The sequence below is a fragment of the Canis lupus genome, chromosome 17 (genome assembly GCF_003254725.2).
Source record: "Canis lupus dingo isolate Sandy chromosome 17, ASM325472v2, whole genome shotgun sequence".
Classification (NCBI taxonomy): domain Eukaryota; kingdom Metazoa; phylum Chordata; class Mammalia; order Carnivora; family Canidae; genus Canis; species Canis lupus.
In genome coordinates, this window is record NC_064259.1 from 52,904,347 (window position 1) to 52,930,097 (window position 25,751).

At 46.7% G+C, this 25,751-nt stretch overlaps 1 long non-coding RNA gene across 2 annotated transcripts in view; it reads left to right on the forward strand.

The window, feature by feature from the left end:
• Positions 1 to 25,258, forward strand: part of LOC112665047 (uncharacterized) — a 51,230-nt gene extending 25,972 nt beyond the window's left edge. Inside the window, exons 2-4 of one of the 2 annotated variants that reach the window (XR_007403101.1) lie at positions 2,810 to 2,968; positions 13,544 to 13,623; positions 18,994 to 25,258. This is a non-coding gene — a long non-coding RNA (uncharacterized LOC112665047). The remainder of the gene's footprint in view (positions 1 to 2,809; positions 2,969 to 13,543; positions 13,624 to 18,993) is intronic. The other variant, XR_007403102.1, reaches the window with a different exon arrangement.
• The last annotated feature ends 493 nt before the right edge of the window (positions 25,259 to 25,751 follow it).

Genomic DNA, 25,751 nt, shown 5'->3' on the forward strand with positions numbered 1-25,751 from the left:
TTTTGAAACTAGAATCATGGCCAGGCATCTCTTACCAAAGATCCCCATCCCATGTTCGATCTCTATTGCTGTGTAGCAAATGATCCTAAATTTAGGGGCTCAAACCCTAAATAAACCCATGGGCTTAAACCCATGATTTCTCATCTCATGGTTTTCTATAGATCAGGACTCAAAATGTGGCTTAGCTGAATTCTCTGCTTTGGGGTCTCTCACAGGCTGGAGAGTGGTGGCTGGGCCTGCTGTCCACATCAAGGCTCAGTCGGAGAAGGATCCACTTCCAAGTGCATTCATGTCATTGATAGCAGCACTTAGTTCCTCGTTGGATGTTGGCTGGAGGTCATTCTCAGTTCCTTGCCATGTGGCCCTTTCCACAGGTGGCTCATAATATGGCAGCTTCCTTCATCAGAGTGAGCAAACTGAGAAAAGACAGGGGAAGACAGTGTAAGTAATACAAAATCACAGACCTTTAAATCTTAATCTCAGACATAACATCCCAACATTCCTGCATTATGTTTGTTAGAAGTGAATCACTAGTCCGGCCTGTGTACACAGGGATTGGATTAAACAGAAGTGTATCAGGAGGAGGGATTTGGGGGTTACATTTTAGAAGCTGCCTACCATATACCCCAACCCCAAATCCTTCCTCAAATCTGCTGCTACCCACTTAGGATGTCAATATTTTTTTTTCCTTATATTACCCACTCAGCATCCTAAGAGAGGGATTCAAATTGGTAGTAGCCCCATTTTCTGGCCACATATTCACTCAACCTATTCCATGGTGGCTTCCATTCTTGCCACTCTACACAATGGTCTTTCTTTGTTTCTTTCTTTGTTGTTTGTTTCTTTCTTCCTTTATTTTCTTCTTTCTTTCTTTCCTTCTTCTTTAAGATTTTATTTATTTATTCATGAGAGACACACAGAGAGAGGCCGAGACGAAGACAGAGGGAGAAGCTGGCTCCTTGTAGGGAGCCTGATGCAGGACTTGATCCCAGGACCCTGGGATCATGATCTGAGCTGAAGGCAGATGCTCAACCACTTAGCAATCCAAGTGCCCCTACACATTGGTTTCCTTGAAGGTTATGAGTGAACTTCTGACAGCCAAATCCTTTTCTCTTCCTCCTCCTCTATCAGGGCTTCACTTCAGCATCTGATTGCCCTTTCTTTCTTAAGATTCTCTCTTTCCTGGCTTCCATGATAGTCTACTTTCCTGTGTCCTCGAGCTTCTTTGTATGTGTCTTCTCTGTTTATTCCTCTACTGTCTCCCCACCCTCAATTTTGATCAATCGTTACAGTGTGCTGGGCATAATGTTTTGTATTTCATAGGACGTATTATTTGAGAGAGACTGAAAAAGCTTTAGGGCCAGCTTAGGATTAGGATTTACCTAGGGACAGAGAAATGACCAGTTCACTAAACTTTTATGGAGAGACAGCATAAGAAAAACTAAAGTTGTTTTAAAAATGTATGCCATTGGGCATCTGGATGGCTCAGCTGTTTAAGTGTCTGTCTCTTGGTTTCAGCTCAAGTCATGATTTCAGGGTCCTGAGATTGAGTCCTGCATCAGGCTCCATGCTTAGTGCACAGTCTGCTTGAGATTCCCCCCTTTCCTCTGCCTTCCCCCACCCACTCTCTCTCTCTCTCTCTAAAATAAAATAAATAAATGAATAATTTTTTAAAATGTACACTCTCATCTGTCACAGTCATGAGGATCCTAAGGAGACACAGTAACTAAATGTAATGTGGTATCCTAGCTGGGATCCTGGAACAGAAAAAAGACATTCAGAAAAAACTAAGGAAATCTGAATAAAGTATGGAGTTATGTTAACAATGATTGATTGATATTGCTTCATTAATGGTGACATATGGACCACACTAATGTAAAATGTTAAAATGAGGAACTAAGGTATGGGATATATATGCAAAGTCTGTGCTCTCTTCACAATTTTTCCATAAACCTAAAAACATTATAAAATGGTTATTAAAAATTTTTAAAAAAGATTTTATTTACATTTTGAATGCATGAGCAGGGGGTGGGGCAGAGGGAGAAACAGATCACCCACTGAGTGGGAAGACCCATATGGGGCTCGATCCCAGGACCCTGAGATCATGACCTGAACCAAAATCAAGGGTCACTCACTCAACTGACTGAGCCACCCAGGTGCCCCAAATATTTATTTTTAAAAATGCACCCCTTCCAGCTCTACTCTTCCCATTTATTTATTTATTTTAATTTTTTTTCTTTTCTTTATTTATGATAGTCACAGAGAGAGAGAGGCAGAGACACAGGCAGAGGGAGAAGCAGGCTCCATGCACCAGGAGCCCGATGTGGGATTCGATCCCGGGTCTCCAGGATCGCGCCCTGGGCCAAAGGCAGGCGCCAAACCGCTATGCCACCCAGGGATCCCTACTCTTCCCATTTAAAGGTTACACTAGTACTATGTATATTTACACTTATGTCTCGTGTCTCTACAAGATTCTACCTTCAGGTTTGTACTCACCTTATCTACCTCCTTAGAACTAAGCCTAGGGCCCTGCACACTCTACATAACTGTTCACTGAATGAGCGGGCGAGTGAGGAAGGGATTGTGAAAGACCTCAGTGAACTCTTGGACAGGCTGTTCTGGGAGGACATAATTAACCTAGTTGAAGCCCCGGGTAACGGGAATGTTTCACTGGCCTTTGTCTTCAGTTCATTCAGTCAACCAAACCTCTGAAGTGGCATGTCCCCACTTTTTTCTTCAAATTACATGTTCCTGCTCTGTTTTTATCTCTGTCACTTCATCTTCTTTCTTTTCTTTTTCTCTATTGTAGGTTCTCCTACTGTGGTGCCCTTTCCACTCATGTTGACCCAAACAATGGTTGTTCTTCCTAATGTGTTGTGGTCTCGTGGGAAGCTTCATGAGTGTCAGTGATGAGCTGGGACTGAAGGAATAGAACAAAGACGTTCGGTTCTGGCTGTGTGCCACCCAGGTAACCACAGATACTGGACGGGAAAACTTTGTGCCACTTCCCACGGAATTCATCAAAACTGACTTGTTTTGACTAGCATTAAACAATTAGACTTAATTTTCATATTTCGTCATTTTGGGACAACTGTTTTGGTTTCCATTACCTTCAGTTTTAGTGTTTGCTCAAGGATATAGTGATCAAATAAAGAGCAAAGTCTCCTTTAATGATCACTCACAGAGCTCTCAGCTCTATATCATAACATTTGTGCACTTAGAAGTATTTGCCTCATCCTCCTCCCCCTCCTCTTCCTCTTTCTCCTCTGTCACCCCTAGATATATAGCTTGCTTATTCCTGGATTTTATTTGCCTGGGCCTTGCAAAGTGTCCTCTTTTTGTTCTTTCTTCATGTTTCAAAAATAACATGCCATCCTCTGTAAAGGAAGCCAGTGCTATTGGCTGCTCCTCAAAAAGGATAGATGGCAGTCAGCTGATTTCTATTGGTTTTAATCAGCTGTTCGGGGTTTAAGTCCAGGATGTGACATGAGAATAAATGCAGTTAATGAGACCACAAAGTTTTGGCCTCAGCAGCACAATTTTCTGATCCTCTGACCTGACTGGTTATAGATTGCAATTAAAAATGCCTTGTAATTTTACAATGTTTCATGCTCTTCACAGAAGGTTATTTTATCTGTTCTCATACTCTTAAGACGTGGTTCTTTCAAGAGCTGGAGTTCTCAGGTTTTCAGACCAATATGGCACTAGATGGAAAGTGTATCTGGAGGGGATGGGGAGTTGGGAGGGACTAAGCTTAGGGTGAATTGTCTGGCACTGTGTTTCAGAGTGGTGAAGGCTTTGTAAGCCTAGGAGAGAATTTATGTCCTTAATGGAGGCAGGGATGGTGTCTGTCCTGTTAATGCTCTATGCTCATGCCTAAAATAGTACCTGGCATAAGACAGGCACCCAGGGAAAGTTGGCTTGATGTCTCTTTCCCTTGGGGGAGACAAGAGAAGAAAGCTGAAATGGGCAGAAGGGTGATTCACTCTTATCATCTGTACCCCAAAATAGAGATCTCAATCAATGGTCTTGGGGAAATTGTGGTTCCCAAATTATTCCTATTTGTAAGCGAGGGATGAGCTTAGCTCTATTCCGACTTCCCTTCTTGTGTCTGGCAGGGAAGATGAGTTGTTAATTAGGTTAGTCACAGTTCAGAACATTGAGCCATATTTACTCGTGGGTAGAACTTTAAGGACAATGGGCTGGTGTGTTCACCAACTCACACAGGTTTGTGGGAGCACATCACTTTGGTCCTCTGAAGCTGGCCAGAGGTGGTAAGATCCTTCAGCCATTCAACTGGGACAATGGGTCAGCTCTGCTTATCAGGAGTGGGCGGTGGAATCTCAGGCCCAAACCCAGTTAGATGTGTAGACAGAAGTGTGTTGATCTTGCATTTGCTATTTTCCCTTGGGCTCCCATTTCTCTTAGGAACACACAGGGAGTGGGCTGGCTGAGCCAAAGCAGATCTTGAGAATGCTGGGCCCATCGACAAGGCTGTAACTAAGAGTCCCGGCTTCACCCAGGTCCGAGTGTAGATCCTACTGTCTATTCTATGTGCTCTTTCATTTACCGCTCTCTCCAGGCTCATCTGCAGTGGCTCTTGGAAATAAGCATCACATTCATTTCCTGTGATTGCTGTCACAAATTGCCACAAGGTTGGTCGATTAAAACAATAGAAATGTATTCTCCCACAGTTCTAGAAGCCAAAAGTCTAAACCCAAGCCAGCAGGGCATCCTCTGTCCTTGCCTGTTCCAGCTTCTGGTGGCTGTCGCGTTCCCGGTGTGTGTCTGTAGTACTCCGACTTCTGCTTCTGTCTTCATATGGCTTTTTCCTCTTGTGTGTGCATCAGGTCTGCCTCTGCCTCCCTCTTATAAGGATACATGTGGTGGCACATGGGGCCCACCAGGATAATCCAGAATGACATCTCCATCTCAAGGTCCTTAATTTATTCACATCTGCAAAGACATTTTTCCAGAGATGAGGACCTGGTATCTCTGGGGCCATCATTCGTCCCACTATAAGCAGACTCCAGAATCTTGCCTTTACCTCACCCATTCTTTTCTCCTTTTAAAGAGATTGGTATCTTCACAACTGAATTTCTTTGGGCAGATTAAGCCCCCAGGTCTTGTTCTTGGGTATGGTGCCAGAAGGGACAAATGGCATCTTATTTCTTCTAGTTATTACAACTTGCTCTGAATCATAATAAAAAAACCCAGGACTTCCAGGCTGGATCTACATGACACCAACATCTGTAAGAAAAGCAAAAAACAAATGAGAAAACCCCCAGGCAGTTAAACCAGGTGCTTGTTTCTAAGCATCTAGATGTTGGGTCCTTGTATTTGGGGGTGTAAGCAACACTGTGGAAGCAGTCTCAAGAAGAGGGGGAAGGTCACGGGTGGCCTGCCTGGCAGGGCGGCAGGATGTCAGGGGTCTGGAGGGAGGGCACACTCTTAGGCGTGGGGGGAGATGAGAGGGAAAGAGGACGGACTGGCCTCCAAATGCTGAGCTGCAGAACTGTGTCCAAAAACTTGGGGTGGAGGCACAATTGGTGGAGAATGGAGACAGAAGTAGCTGCAAATGCCCACATCCTGGCCCCTCCAAGCAACCATATTAAAGATCAAAGGGACAAAGTCCGTGCATTCCAGAAGGAATCAGGCAGCAAAGCGCAACTATGAAAGCATTCTTGACTGTCATACCCTCGAGTGCAGTGAACGGGCTCTCTGCACGGCCCTGTGCTCTGCCTGCAGAGTGGAGAATGCTCCTTTAGTCTTCATAGGGTCAGGCCTGTGACGGGGATGTTTTCAGTGCAATCAGAACAAGATGCTTCGGCACAGTGGCTCCTTTTTCCTGCTTCCCTGGGGACATTTAGGGGCCTCTGGGGATGGAGAATGAGGGGACACTGTCACTTTGGTTTCTGGCTTTTCAAGAGCAATCTAACCCATTTCATTTAGGCTAAGGCTTTTGGAACAGTCACCTGGTTGGCAGCTCCTTTTCCCTATAGGATCTTCCTGAGGGAGGGTTCAAGACTCCAGGATCTTAGTGATAAAAACTCGACCACTTGCCTGACAGTGGGTGCCTGACAAAAGGATGTCAGGTGTCTGACAAAAGGATGGCAGGAGAGTTGCTCAGGTCTGAGCTCCCAGGCCTTTATTCTGAGGTGGTGATGTGCTTTCTCTTCATCTCAAATCACAATGACTCTTATTCCTTCTCCACTGCATGGCCTGGATTTTAGATGGGCTAATGGACACAGGCCATGCTATTTGGTCATAACTGAGGCCTGCCATCCAGATGGGCCATAGGAGTCAGTGTAGTTGGGGACTAAGGGCCCAGACTCTGAATTTAGTGACCCTGCCACTTCCTAGCTGAGTAGACTCAGACCTCAGCTTCTTTCTCTGTGGGAGTGTGAGGATAATGACCACCTTTAAGGCTGTTTGTATGGATTGCATGACACAAATTCCCAAAGCAACTAGCTCAATGAGTGACCTATAGTAAATGCTCAATAAATACTAGCTATTTTTTTATTGCTATTATAAAAGGACTTTTCAGAGAACATAATTTTCTTTTTTTTCTCCTCTGGTTCCTGCCCCCCCCCCCCCCCCCCCGCTGCTGCCCTACTTCCCTTCTAGGATTCCACATCTGGGAACCAAAAACATGAGATGGAGACACACACAAACAGAAACAGAGTATGGATGTTTCCAGAGGTCCTCACATCTTGGCTGGGAGCTTATTTGTTTATAGTAAACCAGTTTTGTTAAACTCTGAGACAATTATTAACTTAAAAATATGTAAATTTCAATTACAGCAAAAATTATGAACCATTATTCAGGTTCCCAGGTAGAGTTAAATCCAGTTAGTAGGTTAATATGCCTGTGACATCCTGACTTTCCTACAAGAAGTCGAGGCAGGAAGCTGCAAGCGATGGATGTAATTGTAAACAAGGCCTTTGAAGATCATTTTTAGATCATGAATAGTTGCTTACAAGAAGAATGAAAAACAACATTTCTGACACTATACATTTTCTTTTTAAAAATTTCCCATCTTTTCTTTTCTTTCCTTCATTCCTTTCAAGCTTGCTCTCCATTTGTGGCTCATGCCTACCTGATTTTGGAAATTCTAATGACAGAATGAAGCAGAATTCTTGGCTAGTATGCAGTAGGTGCTCAGTAAAATTAGGTTGAATGAGTTTCTTTCTTCTTTTCTTCCTCTTCTCTTCCTTCCTTTCTCTATTCTTTCTTTTCTTTTTCTTTCTTTCTTTCTTTCTTTCTTTCTTTCTTTCTTTCTTTCTTTCTTTCTTTCTTTCTTCCTTTCTTTCCATGGAAATTTTTTTCTAAAATATTATTTTATATACCATGTAATTTAAATATTTTTCTAATTTAAATTTTCTACAGTACATGGGCATTTAACTATTTCATTTACTACTCCCCATATTTATATATCAAAACTGGAGAAATACTTAATCACCTATTTTGGGTAGCACTGGGCCAGGGAACTGGAGGCTATAAGGGACAGGGAAATAAATTTTCCTTTCACCTTAGCTTCTCTGTGGGTGTCAGCTTTATCCTGCTCTCACCATGGACTCTCTTTCTGAAAGTTGCCCTTCGCACCCCTACTCCTGAGTCTTTCCACATCCCCTGTTTAATCCTTTAGTCCAGAGTGGGATTGGAATTTCTGAACCTCTTTTCAGAATTTCACAGGAAGAGATTCAGACCAGCCCAGGTTAGGCCAGGGGCTCACTCCTGAACGCCTGGCTGTGGCCAGGGCCACACGGTGCAGACATAGCTGCCACAAGTTCCTTCTCCTCATCCTATGTGTGGTTGGCAACAAACTATACAGTGCTAGGAAGAGATATTTTTACTGAATTTAGTATGAGATGAGAGTTTTTAAGTACTGAGCTACATCTGAGGAAGGTTATCTGGTAGTAATGTCAGAAATGACTTCAATGGTGAGAGGGATGATTTACTAGAAATTCTTTTTTTTTTCTTTTAAAGATTTATTTATTTATTTATTTGATAGATAGAGTGCATGCAAGTAAGAGGGAAGGGGCAGAGGCAGAGACTCAAGCAGACTCCTCGCTGAGCCCGGAGCCTGATGCAGGGCTTCTGAGCTGAAAAGAAGAGTCAGCATCCAACCAACTGAGCCACCAGGTGCCCCTACTAGAAATTCTTTTAGCAAGATGGGGGAAGGGAATGGGAAGGCACTGGGGCCTTCAAGAATTTTCTAGCAATAGATCACAATTGCCATGGAAGAGCTGCTTTCTCTACAATTATACCCTAGCAGACAATACAGAAGCAGGTAGCAGTAAGGGGAAAAGAAGGGCAGACTAGGGAGGGCTTTTGGGGGAGGGAGAGAGAGTTCCTGGTAGGGCTTAAGGTTAGCACCATGTTCAGTTTTGGCCCTGGGCCTCATTTTCACTGGGACACCACAGAGAGTCTGGAAGCACGTGGCTCCTGAAGACATACAACCTGGCTAGTAAGCAGATCTCATTGCCGCTGACACACCGTGAGGCATGCCAAGCTTCACCTCTGTTAGAAGGCATTTCTCCTGGGGGAGGGCAGGTAAGCAGTGAGTCACTGACAGGACAGCCTAGGACATAGCTTAAATAAAACGTGAGAGAAAGTCTTGACTCATCCTGGCTGGTGGTGTCTGCTGAGTGTGCGGGTATAGATATAAACACATGGCCACACACATTCCCCCACACCCTCTCACACTCGAGGGCAGGGCCACAGGGGGTCAGGCAGTGACTCAGAAGGTAGCGACACAGATAACCTGCTGACTAATGCTTGTGCATTCCTCAGTCAGAGCCCAGGTTTGAAGGACAGGTGACTCACAGAGTAACCCTCTCTCTGATTTTTCCAAGTACTATCCTTAGTTCTCCAGGTCACTCCAACCTCAGGGACACCCCTGGTGTGGAGGCTAATCCTGCTACTTTCGGTCCTCAGCCCCCTATTTCATTTGCTCACCGGGATTCCTGTTCCACCAGCCTTTCCACTTCTAATCATTCACTCTGTCAACAAATATTTAATCGATGTCCACAATGTGTCAGCTCCATGCTGGGTGCTGGGGATCCAGCAGTGCACAGGCTCCTGCCCTCAGGGACCTATGACCTCCTTTGGGGGACTGTCCTGACTCATTTTCTGTGGAGGCTGGTTCAGTCAGGAAAGAGACACATCTTCAAACTCCCCTCTCTCCAGAACCCAATGGGGCTTTTGCTTCTGGGTGGGTGACTGGTGGGATCTCTAGTCTGGCATGAGTAGCTGGATCCTTTCCCATGTACCTACTTCACATTTCCTGCCACCTGAAGAGAGAGATTCCTCTTCCTTCCATCACATGTGTAGCAATTTGGGACTATTTTGTAGGCAAAGGGCCAGTTAAGTGTGTACTGAACTTCACACATACAACAGCCTCTAGCCCTGTTCCAGGGGTGCTATTTGTCATCAGGCCATATTATCATCATCACTGTTACATGTCAGGAAACTGAGGCTCAGTGAGGTGAAATCCCATAGATCACAAGCCTGTAAGAGACAGTCCTGGTCCATCTGGAACCTACTGCTCTCAATGGTCACATGTATTATCTCAACCCCAGGGCAAATTCTCTGCCTTCTTGGAGGCATATTCATTTTGATCCCAAGGTGGAGCCATTCCTCTTCTGGCTTCTCCAAGTGCCCAACCTTCTTTGGTCCAGAAGGCACAGGGAGAGACAGAGCATCACAGCAGATAGCAGATAGCTGCAAACATGAGGGAGATTTCAGTGTTGCTTAGGTCTGGTGACCAGGGCTTATAGCAGGACTACAGGGTGGTCTTTGGTATGGCTAGAACTTATCTTTAGGCTCCAAAATCCTTAGTAATATCTTCTCATGGTGCTAGTTATGTGGGATACTCCCTCAGGTGGGGCCCACTTCTGTGGCCACATCAATAATGTGGAGAGAAAGGTGGTAGGGTCATGATCACATGCTTTTGAGCTAGAAGAGGTCACAGAGATCATTGATTTTTTTCATGTTTCAGACAAAGAAAATGAGAGACTGAGGTGATTCCAAGATTCCCGAAATAGGGGTGGGCCTGGGACTTGAACCCACGTCTCCTTTCTCTGACATCACATTTCAGCACTCTGTCCAAGATTACAGGAAGCTCAGGAATCAATGCAGTTGGACATGAACTACAATGAAGCTTTCATCTATGCGAGTGTACACAGATGGGCTCCTCCTTCTGCAGATCTCCCCTCCCCAAGTGACCTGTCTTGCAATTTCACCCCAGGTCTCTAGGGGCCCATCCTTCCCTGCCCCTTATTTATGTTGTCTTGTATTATAAAGATCTTCAGTGTAAGAGTTCCTCTCCAACAGTGGCATTTGAGAGTGGAAAGTTTAACCATAAGTTTGGCTGGGAGAGCAAGCATTCTATTCATCTGCAGGTGTTCCCTTTCTTTCTCTTTTGACACTGCTAACTGTCTTTGTTTTTGTCTTTTTTTTTTTTCTTTTGTGGAAGAACCTGTGTTTGGCAGGATAGACATGTCGGCATCTTGTAAAGTATAATTTCTTTTACTGAAAGGCCTTGCATAGTGGGTCCTTAGCTTTATTTCACTGGCTGTGAGGAATCTCCTCCTGGGAAGATCCACGATTCCCTTCCATTTTGCTTGAGGTGGCAGGTGCTTTGGGAAGGCTTAGTTCCTGAAGTTGAACAAAGCCTGGTTTGAGTCCTGGCTCGTGCACTAGGAGAGCAGTCGGACTTCAGAAAAGATACTTAACAGCTTTGAATCTTGATTTTCCCACCTGTATAATGGGTATATTGAGGAACACACAAGCCAAAGAGAGTGAAGGGGTCTCACATGCAAGATGGTCCAGATGCCCTCATGGGAGAGGCATCTTTACCTTCAGTAAATTGAGAAGTGTTGGCTGCCTTTCACTGCTTGGGAAGATAAAAGGCCTTTAACTTCAGGTAAACCCCACAGTAATCTCTTTGGTACATACACATTTATGAGATAATCATTCTCTTGCTGGTCTCCATGTGTTTTCCTCCGGTGGCATGGCAGCGAGGTGGTTTGGGGATGCTGTTACCTGTCTATGGGGAGCCAGAGTGGTGGGAAATGTGGCTGGAGAGTCCTCGTCCTTCCCCAGATGCCATTTATAAACCATCCTGAGACTCTGGGCAGGACATTAGCTTCAGTGTTCTCATCTGTAAAGTGATAGGAAGACTTAACCCTTCATTAGGCTGCTAAGAAATGAACTGAAATGGCCTTTGGAGCAATTAGCACAGTGCCTGGTGCAGGTGCCACTGATTAAATTGGCATAATTTCAGAGGGTTCTTGTTTTGAGGGTATTCTTATGTTGTTAATGAGGCAATATCTTTTTATAGGGTATCAAGAAGTGATTCCCTCTTGAGTTATTCCCTGAAGTTCCCCTTAGAAATGTTCCAGTTGGCCGGGCTGTGTTCCTGATCTCGGAAATGTAGGCTCTTCTCAGTCGGAGGGTCCCCATGCATAGGGCCCTTAGCCTAAGTAAGCAGGTATTCCTTGTTGCCAGTCCCCCACCCCCTCCCACCCCCAGCACTTTTTCTGGAGCTTCATAATCTTGACCTTGATACAACCCTGCAGAACAGAATTGGGTACATGGTGTTGTTCATTCTGGACCCCATTGGGGTTGGGGGAGAGAATAGGGTTGGTTTTCAAAGCGCCCCGTGCCCTTGCACACACTGGTTCCTCTGCCAAGAGTGGTTTCTGTCTTCCCCTTTCTTCTGCTAAGTGCCTGGTCATCATTTAGGAGGCATTCTTGTGTGCTTGTTTGTTTGTTTGGAAAGCTTCTCCAGGGGGTCCTCAAGGAATTCCATGGCTGCTTCTCTGTGAACCCACAGCTCACCTATCCTGCTGCTATGAAGCTCCTGCTGTGCGCTTGCGTTGTGCCCTGTGCATTGTGCATGGAGGCCCTGTGTGCCACCTGCTTTCTCTCTCACTGGTCCCTACATTTTTTTCCTCCAGTCCTACATGAGCCATATGTTCCCTGTCGTTTCACGAGGGGCTGTGCCTCCTCTCATCTCTGCCTCAGCATTGCGTGTCCCTCCTCTGTGCGTCTACTCCACGTGGTTAGCCCCTGCTCATCCTTGAGCCTCTGTTGAACACCTCAGCTCTGAAAAGATGTCCCTGAGTACCTGTGTCCAGGTGGCCCTCCCTTGGGCATCAGGGGCACCTTCTCATAGTCCCTATCATACACACTGAGCAGTTGCTTTCTGTTTTCATCTCTTTGTTCCTGCTGGTCTGTGTGCATCTCGGGGGAAGGGGCTCTATATCCTGCACTTTATTGTAGCCCTGAACTAGCACTGGCTTGTAGTAGCTGTTCCTCATATTAACCCATCATATCTATTTTCATGTTTGAGGATGTAACTTATTACCTTCATTATTTCACATCTGCAGGGGTTAGCACAGGCCTGGCTTGCAAGAGCTCCTTATTGAGGCTGACTTAGAGCATCAACTCCAAGGCCCTGTCCCCAAAACTCCTTCTTCCTGCATAATCTCAAATTTCTCTTTTAGCATCAGAGAATCAAGAAACTGGAAGGAGTCCCCAAGGCCCATCTCCTCACAGAAAGCTCCAGCTCCCTCCCCTCTCCCTGGCAGGTGGTCCTGCAATGCCTCCCCACTCACTCCTCAGCACTTCCACTCACCCCTCCCCCCCAGCCAAGCTGTTATTGGCAATTCAGGTAATGTTTCTGGGCCTTTCTTCAGGTTTAGACTCACTCTGGTTGTACTTAAGAACATGAATTGGCATTGTCCAATGTTAGTAAATGTTCTCGCAAATCTGGCTGTTGCAGACCTGTCTCCATCCTCTTCATCAGATCAATATGCTGAGCACCCAGGTCAATGGGAATCACCCCATGGGTTCCTGGCCCATTTATTAAAAATGTGGAACAATTTAAGTTCTTGCTGCTTTGACTGGAAACCGTTGAACACATGTTGTTTCCAGCAGGCTCTGGGGCTGGGAGGTCAAGTTTCAGATGCGATTAATTCAGTGTAAAGGTGAGCTTGCCAGGCCTGGAATAAAGAAGAACTGACAGCTGATTTACGATGTGGCTTTTAAACAAATCACCCCTAAAGCCCAGCTCGTTTCATTATGGAAGGGGCTCAATTTGTATTAAAGTGTCATCCTTGGCCCTGTAGTCAGCAGCTGGTGGAAAGAAATGGGATTTCAGCGATTCCAGAAAGTGTCTCCACAATGTTTGGCAAAAGAAATGCTGGTGCTTTCAGATCCCTCTTACAACTATTTGGTGACTAAACGTACTGTTGGCACTGGGGGTGTGTCCAACTGCAGAATTAGCTCTGGGAGGCCCCACAACTTGGGCTGGGGGTGCTCCGGTATGTGGGAACACCCTCCACGCAAGCTGCCCTTTGCATCCGTGACCTGCAATGGTTTCTGTCCCCAGAATGGGGATCAGGGACAGGGACAGGTCCAGAGAGGAGGCTGCTCTGGACCTTGGGAAAGCAATGCCTGTCTGCAAGTGTTTACAGGGATGCTTTCCCTAATTAACATTGTTTCAGTTCACTGCCTCCTCTGTTCTCTGCAGGAAATAGAAAGCTTGCTTTAGCATCCAGGAAATAGAAAATGTGACTAAAGCCTCCTTGTGACTCTGGCGCCGACTTCCAGGTATTTCAATGTTTAATGACAGACTGTCTTGTTTCTCTTTGTCCTTCCTGTTCCAAATATGACATGGATCACTCTGCCACCATCCAGGAACATGGGGCTCAGGTGGAGTCCCGAGAGTGGCAGTGGAAGGAGGCCCCCGTGACTGAGACTCGCGCTTTCATGGGTTTTGGTCTTCCTGTCCCGATCCCAATAACGATGACTAAGCGGCAGAGAAAGCAGAGTCATTTCTGAGGCCCAGACAGGCTGCCCCGGGGCCTCCTTGTTAGTGGTCAGCCGGCGGCTGGCCATGGCTGGCGGGAGGAGAGGGAGCATCTGTGTGTACGCAGGATGGCAAAACCAGGGACAAGGCGCCCTGAGAAGGGAGAGTGACAATGGAAGAAAACCTCACTGTGACCGTGGTACAGAGTTAGCCAAATACTACAGGTAATAAGCTTGCTCAGGTCCTGGGTTTCTAGGCTGACCTCTGCTCTCTGTTTGGACGTGTGATAGCAGATTGCTCCTGGGATGGGCAGCCCTCATTCCGGGTGTTTGCAGACGAAATGCCGGGTAGCATCTGGAGCCATGAGCCGGAGATGCCAGCTTCTCTTGGCTGGGCAAGCGGCTCCCTGGACTTTAGAATTGCAGTCCATAAAAGGAGAATTTATGAACAAACAAGGAAACCGATCTCTCTTCTGCAACGTTAAAAAATGTTTTCAACATGAAGTCTTCATTGTCGCTTTTTTTTTTCTGGCAACCCAGTCCAATTTGGTAAATTTACTATCGCTCCAAATGTCTGTCACCTGCCACCCCACTTGCTGAATTAGTAGCAATGTGTGTCTACTTCTGGTTTTGCACGCATCACATAATGCCCAGGGTTTTGCGTATTTCTGCTTCGATCTATGTCCTCGGTATAGTTTGATGGAAAGAATTTGAACTTTGGGGCCAGGCAGATCCAGCTTTTCAATGGTTGTGTGAACTTGAAAAATCTATTTAACTTTTCTTAGCTTAGTTTTCCTTCTCTGAAAGATAGAGACAATTCCTATTTTGGGGTGCAGTGAGGCTTCTGAGGGGCAATGCATTATAATTGCATTGTAGTAGGAGGTGTGGGACAGGGCAGGCCCTAGACTCTGTGTTAGCACCCATCTCTCCACCCAGCCAGTTTGCACTTGCCTTATAGGTAACATTGCCTCATGTCTGTTTCTGTATCTCTCTCAACACTCAACCCATTGCCTCCTGTAGAGCGTTACTCTGATAAACAGTGAATGGACTAATTTTATTTTAAAGTTGAAGTGGAGTGAGGAATGGACTCAAGGAAGATGAAAGGGACATCTGATTGGGCTGGAGCCTTGCTACTCAAAGTGTATCGTAAGGGTCGGAGTCCCCAGAGTGCTAATAAAAATTCAGAATCTCAAGCCCTGCCCTAGACCTACTGAGCCAGAGTCTGCAGGTTAACCAGTTTGTCCAGGCAATTCATTTGCGTATAAAACCGTGAGAAGCTCTGGGCTAGAACGTTGTGTCAAAAACCGTGTACCAGCCCCGGTGGCGCAGCGGTTTAGTGCTGCCTGCAGCCCGGGGCGTGATCCTGGAGACTAGGGATCGAGTCCCACGTCGGGCTCCCTGCATGGAACCTGCTTCTCCCTCTGCCTGTGTCTCTGCCTCTCTCTCTCTCTGTGTCTCTATGAATAAATAAAATAATAAATCTTTAAAACAAAACAAAACAAAAAAAAAAACCCGTGTACTAAATAAATAAATGAAGGAGTAAGATTAGGAGGCTAGCAAAATACCTTGCTCAGACACTGCCGGTTTTATTTAAAAGGAAAATTCTATTAAAAATGGAAGCCAATACTAATACTACTAAGCAAATACTAAGTCCAATGGCAGTCCACTTGCAGAAGACCCTGCCTCTGGTCCACAGCCACAGACATTGAGTTGCCCCCAGACCCCCATTTCCCCTGAGAGCACCAAGTACCCAGCCCTTGGGCCTGAGCTCCCACACGGCTGGGTTGTCCCTGGTGGCCACCTCCTGTCCCTGGCTCTGTGAATCTGCTTGCTGCTTGGGGTTTCCTGGCTTGGCTCCATGCCTCAGGACACCCTTGGTCACTGTGACTATCTGTCTGCCTGAGTGCAAAGCGTGGGGACCTTTCTCAGCCCTGCACAGAGCACCCATTGTTCCTGTTTGGATGACTGCCCTAAATTCGATTCATTGGAAAGTGCTGGAGAGGATCTGGCTCTCACATCCATTTTTCAGAGTCATGGTGCATACCTGCAGAGTGGCACAGAACCACTTGTTCCAACACCAGGGTGTCCCTTTGTGTCTGTCTGTCCTTCCCACCGGTACACGCTGTGCAGATGTGGTCTTTCTTGCCCACCTCCTTTGGACTTTTGCTTGGTAAATAAGGCGCCCACTTGGGGTCTAATTCCTGCTACTGTCTATGCAACTTGTCTTCCATGGTGGTGGGGGCAAGGCGTCCGTCCCTTCTACCTCTAAAGTACACTTCCAGGCATGGTCCTTCTCTCCACCTGTCAGGCTACCACCGGCCCTTGCCTGGACAACAGCAGCTCCCTTGTCACTGAGTGTCTGCGGGTAACTCTCTTGATAGCCACCAGAGATGTTTTTCTTAAAACATGAATTGGATAGTGTTTGTTTCCTGATCCAAGGGCTATGTCTCCCTGAAGCAAGACACTCTAGCTTCCTCCTGGCAGCCTTGAGGGGAGCTGCCTGTCTTCTGCCTTCTCTTCTGTCACCTTGTCCTCATCTAGGGCTCCCTGGTCACACTGATCTTCCACTTCCTGCACCTCAGGTCACTGCTGAGACAACCATCCCCAGGCCTTTGTCTCCACCCCAGCTGAAATAGTCACTTAATTCTTACTCTCCGTGCTGTTCATCACTTTTCTAGCAGTTTCAGTCCTTTGTTGGTGTTCTTTTTTGGCCATCTCCTCTGCTAGCCTCTGAGCCCTGCAGACACAGGGAGGGGGTCTGTTTGCTCACCAGGTGCCTGCTGCTTCTGCCCTGGGGTCTGGGATACACCGGGTGCTCACTTAACAGCTACCAAGTTGAACGAACGAGCCCACGGGTGCTGCGTATTTTCACCCTAAGGCCCCTTTCTCCCAGTCTCTATCCAGAGGCATCTTCTTCACTCCTTTGGGCTTTCTCTGTCAGGTGGGTAGACTTGCTTCCTGAAGCCTTCCCAACCCCCACCCCACCCCACTCCCTGCCCAGAATCCTCTTCTCTCTCAGAATCTACTGGGCACCTGGGTGGCTCAGTGGTTGAGCATCTGCCTTCGGCTCAGGTTGTGATCCTGGGGTCCTGGGATCGAGTTCTCCATTGTGCTCCTCAGAGGGAGCCTGCTTCTCCCTCTGCCTGTGTCTCTTCCTCTCTCTCTCTCTCTCTCTGTGTGTGTTTGTGTCTCTCATGAATGAATAAATAAAATCTTAAAAAAAAAAACAACTCTCCTCTGTCACATGACACACATGCCAACACACGCATGTACACACACACCTGTTCTGTCTGTTGGCAGATGTTGTTCTTCTGAGAGGAGGTAGGGACAGAGGTTAAGTGTGGGCTTCTGAGTCCAACTGCCAGGGTTTGAATCTTGCCTCTGTCAGTTACTTATTGGGCAAGAGACAGACTCTCTGGGCTTCAGGTTTCCCATCTATGAAGCAGGGACAACAGCAGGACCTTCCTTACGTGGTTGTTGTGAGAATGCAAAGGTCGAAAACTTGTAAATCTATCCAGAACAATGATGGGCAAGTAGTAAGTCCTATATAAGTGTTAGGAAGAAACCAAGGACCAAAATGTGATTTTGCTCCATGAAGCTCTCCTGGAAGTGGACTTAGAGCCCAGGTTTACCCTAGGCCAAGAACCTTCCCACCTTCACCATGGCTACTAGAGGTTGCCTTTGGGACAAAGTCCCTGGAGTCTCCTAGGGCTCCATCATGGGTACATCCCAGTGAAAAGGAAAAAGAAAATCAGGTATCAAGCAAACTCCTATGTTCATTCAGCAACTTACACCTCTCTGCTGCCCTGATGGACCCTCGGCTGGAAACAAGAGGGCGGGGGGTGATTGCAGTCCCTGGCATGGACTCCGGGGACAAACTGGGACAGCCCAGCAAGCAAGGCACCTGAAGTGAGGGCTCCTCTCAGCTCATCTCAGGGGCAGGTGGGAGGTGTCCTTCTTTCCCCCAGCCTTCCCTCCCTCTCTCTGTCCAGCTGCCTGCCTACTTCTCACTGTCACTGTCTTCTTTCTGTATTTCTCTTACTTTGTAAGTCTCCCCTCTCTCAGTCTCTTTCACCACATTTTCTGCCCTTCCCTCACTTCCAGAGCTGACTCATGCTTCCCAGGGCTCGCAGCCTTCTCTAAGTTAGGGATCATCCGGGGCACAGGTTTACCAGGCCTTTCTCTTGCCTTCTGGTTGGAAGCCCAGGAATCTGTATTTTCTTTTTCTTTTTTCAGACTAGGGCTTTCAATTTTAAAACTCCATGTCTCATTTGAGAAATGAGAAAATATACAAAATTAAAATACAGCGAAAAAAGGGTTATGAAACATGTAAGAGAGGGGTAGGATTAGGGCATCCAGGAATCTGTATCTTTAGCAAGCGCTCCTAGTGACCTGTCTTTAGAGAAGCTGGGATGTCCCGGCTAGGGCTTACTCATGTTCCTCCTCCACAGAATCTCCGTGGTTCTTCCCCAGCCCAGGCTGTATCTCATGCTTTGACCAGGTGATGGCTGTGGTTCTGGGACCCTGAATGAGAGTCATCAACAATCTATAGCTTTTCTACTCAAGCCATAGAAATTTCCAGACAGTGAGCATCAAGTCTTTTCTCACATAGTGGATCCCCTCCACACGTAGTTGGTTGAAGGTTTACTTTTTTCCTCCTATCCATTATGGATGAACCCTGGAATGGTTTTACTCAAGCACCATCAAAAAGCTATGAGGGAAGAGACACAGCAATATGCTAAGGAAGAGAGGTATGTTCAGAAGCACCTGGGTGGCTCAGTGGTTGAACGTCTGCCTTTGGCTCAGGGTGTGATCCTGGGGTCCTGGGATCAAGACCCACATTGGGTTCCCTGCAGGGAGCCTGCTTTGTCTATGTCTCTGCCTCTGTCTCTGTGTCTCTCATGAATCAATAAATTAAAAAAATTTTTTTAAAGATTTATTTTTATTTATTTAAGAGACAGAGAATGAGAGAGAGAGGCAGAGACACAGGCAGAGGGAGAAGCAGGCTCCATGCCAGGAGCCCGACGCGGGACTCGATCCTGGGACTCCAGGATCACGCTCTGGGCCAAAGGCAGGCGCGAAACAGCTGAGCCACCCAGGGATCCCCCCCCCCCCTCAAAAAATTTAAAGGTATGTTCATTTCTATTAAACATGTCGTACTTATTATTCTAGGTTTGACTGAGTAACCAAAAGGTCTCTGCTGCCTGGATTATTTGCTGATGTCTCCAAGGGAAGAAGATACACAGACAGAGCTGGGCTGGGTTTCTTGTCTGAAGAGCTGCTCCCACTCCCAGCTCCACTGTGAGCTACGTGTGTGACCTCAGGGAGATGTGTCAGCAAACCCAGACTCTGTTTCCTCACTGTAAAGAGAAGGTTAAAAGCCTCTACTGTTGGATGATTGCGAGGTTAGGTGAGACATCATGTGCAAAATCACTCTGTAAACTGTGAAGTGCTGTGCCAGTGGTAGTAATTACTCTTCGTCATCCCTAGAGTCGGTTTTTCAGCTCACCTGTTTCCTTCATTGCCTGGCAGCTTTCCTACCTGGGGCATGTGACTAGGACTGAAATGCTAGGGAGCCCAGAAAATCTACTTCCCAGCAAGAGCTGTAAAACATCCCATCCTAATTGAGAGAGACAAAGGAGAACAATGAGTCAGAGGAGCTCCAGGGGAGCGGCCCGCTCCGACAAGAGGCTTTGCTGAGGCTCCTCTGGCCTTACAACGTCTTACATGGGTGTGCCAGGGAATGAAGGCGAGCAGACCCGTGGTAAGCTTTAGTTGTTCAGGGAGAAATTTGGAAACCAGACTATGATCGGACGGATACTTAACATCGCTGAGAAGGGATGAGATTGGCAGATGGTAACACTTAAAATCTGAACAATAACAATAGGAAAATGATAAAGGCATTACAGTGAAAGGAGTCTGTTGTTCTGTAAATGAACTCTTAGAAAATCCGATTTTCTGAATTTGATAAGGACGTATCGGAGCAGGCAGTTTTCAGAGTTCTGCGAGCTCTGGCAGGGCTGGCTCAGTGCGTGTGAGAAGAAAGCAACAGATTTAAAAAATCAGGACAAGCACCAATAGAAATAAACTTGTAACTTGTTGTGACGTACCCGCATCATTAGAGATTTTGCCCTTCACATCTCTCTTTTAAATCTGACTCCAGGAAATCGATTTGGAACCGGATCAATCCCATCCTCGACTTTGCCATCCCTCTCTCAGAATTATAAACATAAGATGATTACAGCACACTTCCTGCATGTGCCTTCCATGTGGCTCCAGTGTCAGCCTCACAAACGCAGGCGAGTAAACACTCCTGGTGCAGCTCTGAGGCCTCGCCCCTCTGGTTTGCTCTTGAGCAGGGAGAGGCTGGGAGGATGGGCCCCGGGGTACGTCTGCCCTGGGAGGTACCAGCCTTCTCCCTTCTGGTGGCAGAGGAGTCATCCTGCCTTCAGGGCTTTGCATGTTGGGGTGGCATTGGGGAGCTACAAAGGAGGCTGGGAAATGTTTTCTTTTCTTTCTTTCTTTTTAAAAAAATCTCTTTCGCTCCAGCCCATTCCTGGAAAACCACAATCCCCCCGCCTCCCCCAAGCAGTCTCCAAGTCCTTCAGTTTTGAAAAACACACATTTTCTCTGCTACCCCTTGCTCCTGTGGATGTTTCGAGCCACAATTACTTTTCAGTGTAAATGAGTATGAGGCTGAGGCTTTCCTTAATGTGTTAGGATGCCAGGCCCCTGTGGTTTGACACCACCAAAATAGACAAATTGTTAACTTGATGGTTTTTCGGCAATTTTCTCCCCTCTCCCGGATCTCAAATGAATCTCATTCCTAAGGAACTGACCAAGGAACTCTGACCTCTTGCCTCAACTGCTTAAAGGCCTCTAGTACTTTTTTTCCTTGGCCTGCTACTCTCTTGATATCAGAAGGTGAACTGAACTTCAAAGGGCAATAGGCCAGATGTCTTGTTTCCCCCACGAAGGGCTGGTTTCCTCTCATTTGTCTGCATTCCATGTGCGTGATTTCAGGTTGGTATCCATTTCGCCTGGGCCCCCACTCTGCAGGGCAGTGACTTGGGTTATTTGCTGGTCCTGATGCTGCAGGGATTTGACAAAGTTCCGTTATCCATGCTGCTTGGTGTGAGTGTGTGCATGCATGTGTGTGTTCTCCGGCAGCACCAGCAGCCCCTGGGGCCGGCACTCTAGTTTAGCAGCCACAATTCATTCACACGGTTCATGTTGATTCATACTGAGTGCTTGAAATATGGCTTGTGAATTAAGATGTGCTTTCAGCAAAATATACACTCAAAGATTTAGTATGAAAAATAAAATGTAAAATATCTCAATAATTCTTATATGGATTGCATTGTGAATTGGTACTATTTTGGATAGGTTGGGTTAAACTAAATACATTTCAATATTAATTTTACCTATTTTTATTTTTTAAAGTGTGGCTACTAGAAATCGTGAAATTCCATTTGTGGCTCATAGTACATTTCTGCGGGACAGTGGTGATCTGGACCAATGACGGACACTTTGCAATGCCTCAGCTGAGTCATAGACTTTGAGTGTACTTGTCCTGGTGCCCTGCACCCTTCAGGCTGTGCATTGAGTGAATGGGTGGGCTTTCATAAATCACGTTCCAGAACTGAGAATAGTAGGAACACTCTGTCTTCATGTGTACCTTTGGGATCCCACACCAAGTCCCGTCAGGTGGCACCTCTTCCCTGGCCAGGCTGATGTCCTGTGTGTGTCCCCATGTGCAGCATAGATAGACTTGTGCTCACTGGTCCAGGGCTGGAAGGAGGCTCCTGGTGACTCAGATCTGGTTGGTCGCTCCCAGTACACCATAAGTGTATTTGTCCTGGACAATATGCTACCATTTGCCACCAAGTCTGAGCTGGATCACTTCGCTTTGACCTTGACATGTTTAGAAGGAGGCTTAATGGGAAAGATGGGGTAATCGGGGTGGCTTAGCATCTGGCTCTTGGTTTTTGGCTCAGATCATGATCTCATGGGCCATGGGTTTAGGCCCTGCGTCAGGCTCCACACTCTGCAGGGAGTCTGCTTGAATATTCTCTCCTTTTGCCCCTCTCCCAACTCACACATGTGCTCTCTCTCTGAAATAAATAGACCTTTAAAAAAAATGATTAGGTAGCCTAATCTTTTCATTTTACAAAAGAGAGCACTAAGAGTTGGCTGTACAATGTTAGAGGGCAGTGACTAGGAGCTTAGACTTTGGCAGAGGAGGTTGGGAGTTCAAATCCTAGCTCTGCCATTTCTGAGTCAGAAAAACTTGGGTAGAGTCATTGAACATTTCTGGATTTGGTTTAGATTTCCATTAAATGAACACCATCATATCTGTCTCAAGGAATTGTTGCAAGAATGACATAAGAAATATATGGAAATGCCATGGACTAAACATTCCTACTCTGACCCAAATTCATATGTTAAATCCTACACCCAAGGCTTTGGTGTTAGGAGGTGGGGCCTTTGGGGGAATCATTAGAGCTCTGCTTTCTGTACCAGATTCACGCTCTTATAAAAGATAACCCAGGGAGCTCCCTCATCCCTTTGGCCGTGTGGGGACACAGCACAAAGACAGCCATCTATGAACCAGACGCCGAATCTGCTGGTGCCTTGATCTTTGGCTTCCCAGCCTCCAGAACTGTGAGAAATAAATTTCTGTTGTTTATAAGCCAGCCAGTCTACGGTACTCTGTTACAGTAGCCCAAACGGACCGAGACAGTGAATTACTCACACTGTGATCTGGCGGAAAGTGAGCACTTGATAAATAGTAATTATTTTCGTAAGATCCTACGGCTGATTTGCAGCTGAGGTTGGGTTTGGAGCCCAGATCTTGACTTCCTGTTCCAGTGTCCTTGTTTTATGGGATACACCAGGCTGGGAACAACTTGTCACATCTAAAGTCTACTCACCAGGACTCACAGCTCTGCCAAGTGCTCCTGCAGCTGCCTGTTCTACTGCCAGCACTACGCTTCTACTCGGCACCGCACTGAACTGTTTGCTTGTCTGTGTCCCCCAGGCCCTGTAAGCTCGTTGAGGGCAGGATTTCTTTCTTTTTTTTTTTTTTTTAATTTTTTATTTATCTATGATAGTCACACACACACACACACAGAGAGGCAGAGACACAGGCAGAGGGAGAAGCAGGCTCCATGCACCGGAAGCCCGACGTGGGATTCGATCCAGGGTCTCCAGGATCGCGCCCTGGGCCAAAGGCAGGCGCCAAACCGCTGCGCCACCCAGGGATCCCGAGGGCAGGGTTTCTATCTCATTCATTAGCACTGCCCTTTTGTTCTTTCAAAAAGTACTGAGGACCCATCATGTGCCAGGCCTTTACCTAGATTCCTGGGGTGCATTGGGGAACACAAGTAGACAAAGGTCTTGCCTTGAGGAGTTTAATTTCTAGTCGGGGGAGATGTTGGAAGGTTATACAGGATTCAGTTTTTATGTCATCCAGATCCACAGACCTGGCCTGGCTGGGAGCAGGCCTGGCATTGGCTGCGTCTGTGCCTGCCAGTCTGGAGCCACTTATGCGTGCACACTGGTGCAGTCCTTGGAGATACCCACCACTGCCACTCCTACAGCTAAGGGGCCAGCTGCAAGGGCCATCCTTTAGGCTGATCTCAGGCATGGCCCAGAAGCCCTCACCTGGTGCCTATCCTGCCATCGTTTAATTCTCACCTTCCACACTGGGGTTTCCTGTTCTCATGAAGCTGAAAAACTCCTCTGGGCTCATCTGCTTTCACATCACTTAGAAGTATGAGTTGACACACATGGGGCTGACTTTGACCAATGAGAGAGCAGCGACCAAAGGGTACATTCTTCTCTCCTCCCCTGGGCAAATTGTTCGGAGATGAATTGCTTTGCTTAGCCTCCCTGAAGATGTCCTGTGGGACCCAGCTGTCACATTTTACAATACTATGGTCATTTGGAAAACATATTCCCTTAGGTTTGCTCTCCCTGCTTCTATACCTTACCTCCTCTTCCCTCATGTCTGCTTCCCTGGGATTGCATTCCTTTAAGCTATGTTTTCCAGGGAACTGGGCCAAGGCAGTAGGTGATAAGTGCTGCAGAAAAAATAAAATTTAGAGTGGGTAAAAGGTGGTGTCAGGTGTGCTGGTGATGGGTTGCAGTTGTCAGCAGTATTGTCAGTATTGGCCTTGTTGAAAGGTGATATTTGAGCAAAGATTTGAAGGTGAGGAAGTTGGCTACTGTGGGCAAAGGGCATTTGGGGAGGGGACCTCTTCCCATCTCACTTTTCTCTTTTCTTTGGCACCACTGGTCAGCTATTCTGTCTGCCATTGGATGGCAGGGAGTGCCAAGGCACCCAGGCAGAAGGTGGCAGGCATGGCCACGGCACAGCAACGAGTCAAGGATGGCTTTGGATCATCAGAAGGAAAGTTGCAGGATGTGAGATCAGAGGGATGGTGGGCAGGAAGGAGGGTCATCTTATGAATTGCTGATCACTGTAATGGCTTGAGCTTTTACTCAAGTGACATGGGAACCTGTTCTGAATTTTGCACAGTGGCACAGGTGCACATGGCACCTCCTAGTGCCTGATGAATGGCACAATGCTTGGCACATAGGAGGTGCTCACTGAATGTTTGTGGAAGGAAGACATGCAGGTGATCTTCCACAGATCCTGCTCTGGAGCACAGATCTGCTCCTTTGCAAGAATCTTCCACAGATCCCTGCAAAGGATCCCCCAGCCACATAGAAGGCTAGAGCCTGACTCGGACGTTTCTAACCCAGAGTTGAAAACAGATGGAAATAAAATGCCAGCATTAATCCAAAAAGCATGTGGAAGAAAGATCAAATGGGAGAAGAGAATGAATGTGTTTTCAGAGGAGCTGTGTGCTTCCTTCAGAACCAGATTTGTGGGAAGCCAGCCGAACCACCCTTGTGCCTCGTGGCAGAAAGTGGGGTTTTGCCTGTATCTGGGTAGTTGGGAGAAGTGCATCCAACTTCCTGACACCCTAGCAGTGAGGGAAGGGCTCTCTACTACCAGCCAAGTGAGTCCTGTGAGCTTTGACTTGTGGGAAATGTACCCAACGAAGTGTTTCATAGTTGGTTCTATGAAATTCCTTTAGCAGGGTCATTTCAGGTTTGAGTTCTGTGGATCATACACTAGTGTGTGTGGCTGGCTCCTTTCCCACCCATCATGGCTGGCTGAGGTCAGGAGTGTCAGGAACAAGAAACCTCCATATGCATCCTCATTTTTTCTAGGGCTTTTCTTCTTCCCTTTGCTCCTTCCTTTTGTCTTCACTTCTAAAAGATTTTGAGTGTCAAAGGAGAAAGAGTCTGGGCTGGTGGCTGCAGAGTTAGAACTTTTAGAGCATAGATAAAGCAACAGGTCAGCGGGAGCATCTCCAACATCCTCTCTAAAAAGCAAGAATAACTGCTTCCAGAGAGCAGAAAAGAAGGGAAGTGTAACAACATGGATCCTTTTATTCTGGGGGCAGTGGTTCGGACGGGGGCGGGGGTTGGGGTGTTTTAGAATCTGAATTTGATATGATATTGATGATTTATTTTAAGGAAATCTGGAGACTTATGTCTAGGCCAAGGAAAATTGGGCTCTTTGTCAAGAATCACGTATGTCAATCTTCCTAATCACCTTATTTTGATGCTCAGCTACCCCTCAGTTATGCTGCTGGGAGAAAAGGCAAAGCCCAAGGATTCTTAAGTATTTTCCAACCAAGGCCACATAAATCTTTGGAAATTAGGATAGATTGTTTAGTATCTAGTAAGGGAAGACACTGAGACTTGGGAGGGTCAATAAAACATCATGTGTCTGCAGAACATATGAGAACCTTACAAGTGGGAGCAGTCAGCTGGGCAAGAGCAGGTCTCACAGCTTCATAAGAAGTTTTGCCATTGCCCAGATGGGCAGCTGGGGCCGTGAGGTCTAGCTG